Source organism: Myotis lucifugus, unplaced genomic scaffold, assembly GCF_000147115.1.
Source record: "Myotis lucifugus unplaced genomic scaffold, Myoluc2.0 scaffold_5, whole genome shotgun sequence".
NCBI lineage: Eukaryota > Metazoa > Chordata > Mammalia > Chiroptera > Vespertilionidae > Myotis > Myotis lucifugus.
The window spans coordinates 8,195,723-8,198,185 of NW_005871053.1; the positions used below are offsets into that span (position 1 = coordinate 8,195,723).

The window sequence follows — 2,463 nt, forward strand, 5'->3', positions numbered from 1 at the left end:
CCCACATATGGAAGCAATTTCTAGATTATCCAAGGCACTTGTGCAACCAAACAGAGGAGCTCCGTGGTGGAAAGTGGAAAAAGACAAAAGACTGCATGCGTTTTCTTACCACCGTGCACGTTCATATCTGGAATCGCCCGGGCAGGTTGCTCGCCATGCTGTCTCAGGGGTGTGCCGCCGGGTGAGGGGTATTTCAGAGGTAAAATCCTGCCAAAAACAAAGCGAGTGTTGAGCTCGCTGCCTCTCTCCCCCGGAAGCCTTAAGGCTGGAGGCTGGGGAGGAACATGGATTCCTGAGTTTTGTTCCCACGTTTATCGTAATCTTTCTCTCTGGTCTGTTAAAAGGAGGACTATTAATGGCTGCCGTTAGTTGAAAGTTGAACTGGGAAACATTAGCCATGGGCTTTGAAGGGGAAAATGTTTTATTAGTTCCTTCTCTGCCAAGGTAACCCTTTCCTCAGGTTCCTCTTCTGAGCTCCTTGGGGGTTTTGGTAGCGGTTGAGCCGTAATTCCTGTAAACTGGAGGCATTTACTCCGAAATTCAGGTCAAGACAGTGACTCTTTCTAGAGCACAACCTTATTCACAAAGCCTCCTCTGTGGCCTGGTTCCCATCACTGGTCCGAAGGCCCTTATTCCCTCCATCCCTCTCTCTCCGCTCCTGACCTTAATTCCTGGGGAAGAGGTCACTGAAGGGCATATTTATAGAGAAATCCTATCGCTTCTCGGCCTTTTGGCTAAGATCAAGTGTAGTATAGAGAAATGCTTTTTGTTCCCCTTTCATCGGTCTCTAACTTCTCTACTGCCCAATCCCCTCCAACATTAAAACAAAAAATAATTTGTAAAGCAGGAATATTCTTCCTAGAAATGAAATCTGAGTAATTAGGGATCTATAAACATTTACCAATGCCTGTTAAAACTGTCTCATCAGTGTTCTCATAGATCCACAGTATCTCTTCCAAACACTTCCTGGAAAAATATCTCTCAAAATCAAGACAGTAGGCTGATAAATGCTCAAGGACTCAGCAGGAACCACATTCCTTTTTGTTTTGTTTTGTTGCTGGGTCTCCAGTGCAGAGCCTTCTGGTCAAAGAGGCCCTCGTGTTCCCTCGGAGAAAACACATTTACGACTCTGGTTTGCTTCATCTGGGGCTGCTGCTGTCGAGGGCTGGGAATCAAACGACATAAAGATAGAAACACTTATCGGGACCTCACATGTCGGGTCGACCTATTTCAGACCACTCAGACTAGCTCCGCTTGGCTATGAATATGGTTGTAATTCTGTACTTACGCTTTTCCTCCTATGGTTTCTGGACTATTTTAAAGCAGCTAAACTTGCCGCTGTATAGCACCGTAATCAGGCATGTTTATTTTAAGTCCCATGTTCCTCTTCTGCGCTCCTCTGGAGTTTTGTAAACTGGCGGCATTTACAAATGTGAGATTCTCTTCACCCGCCTCCTGTCTGCGAGGTGCTAACAGTCTGAAATGCCAATCCCAGAGAGAGCTACCGAGTACGGGCCTGTTCCTGCTGGGAGCATCCACAGTATTAAGTTGGCCCGGCTAGGTGCTCTGTGCCAGCCAGTGTGAGGCAGCGCCCTCCTCTGCTGAGAAGATGAAGACCATTCACCCAGCTGTTCTGAGGCCTCGCCTTCCTCTGCAGGGCAGGCAGCGTAGCCCGCCTCTGGGCTCTAACGCAGCTGCAGCCACACCCACCCAGACATCCTGCTCCCACTGACCAATCAGGTTCCACCCCGCTCAAGGCAGTCACCTCCAAACCTCACTCCTCTGCAGCCTGCTCTTGCTTCATTTATTCACTCAGCAAACATCTGTGCTCACTATTGAGAGTTGCTTGTGTTCTAGAAGGGAGAAACAGATAGTAAACAAGCAAACAAAAAAACTATTAGATAAATTAATTCATAATTCATACTTAGATTAATTACTTAGATAATTAATTGTGAGATGTGCTAAGAAAAAGGCTGACAGATGATGGGAAGAGGATGTTGGGGATACTACTTGAGATACAGCTGTCCAGGAAAGCTTCTGAGAACTGAGATATAAATGACAAGGGGCCAGACATGAATACCTGGGGAGAACGTGCGTCAGGCAAAGGGAATGTCAACTGCAAAGGCCCTGAGGTGAGAATAAGTTGGCCAAGTCCACACAAAGGAAGTGGGAGAGTGTGGCTGTGGGGAGAGGGTGAAGGACCCCGTCAGAGATGTAGGCCAGGGCCCAGTGCTCCATAAGGACTGGAATAGGGTTTTAGCCAGTGGATATCATCAGATGTGTGTTTTAATAAAGTCACTCTTGTCTCCACTGCACCTCTGCCTAGCTCTGCGTTCATGCCTCTCGCCCTAACTCACAGCTGCTCTTCCCATCAGGGTGCCCCCAGCTCTTTCTGCTGCACCCTGGCCCTCCCAGTCCTGAGCCCAGGTCCCTCGCTTCCGCAGTCCCAACACCAACTGATCA

The 2,463-nt window shown here is 48.2% G+C and overlaps 1 pseudogene; it reads left to right on the forward strand.

The window, feature by feature from the left end:
- Window positions 1-714: 714 nt before the first annotated feature.
- Window positions 715-929, forward strand: LOC111823598 (annotated as a pseudogene).
- Window positions 930-2,463: the final 1,534 nt, after the last annotated feature.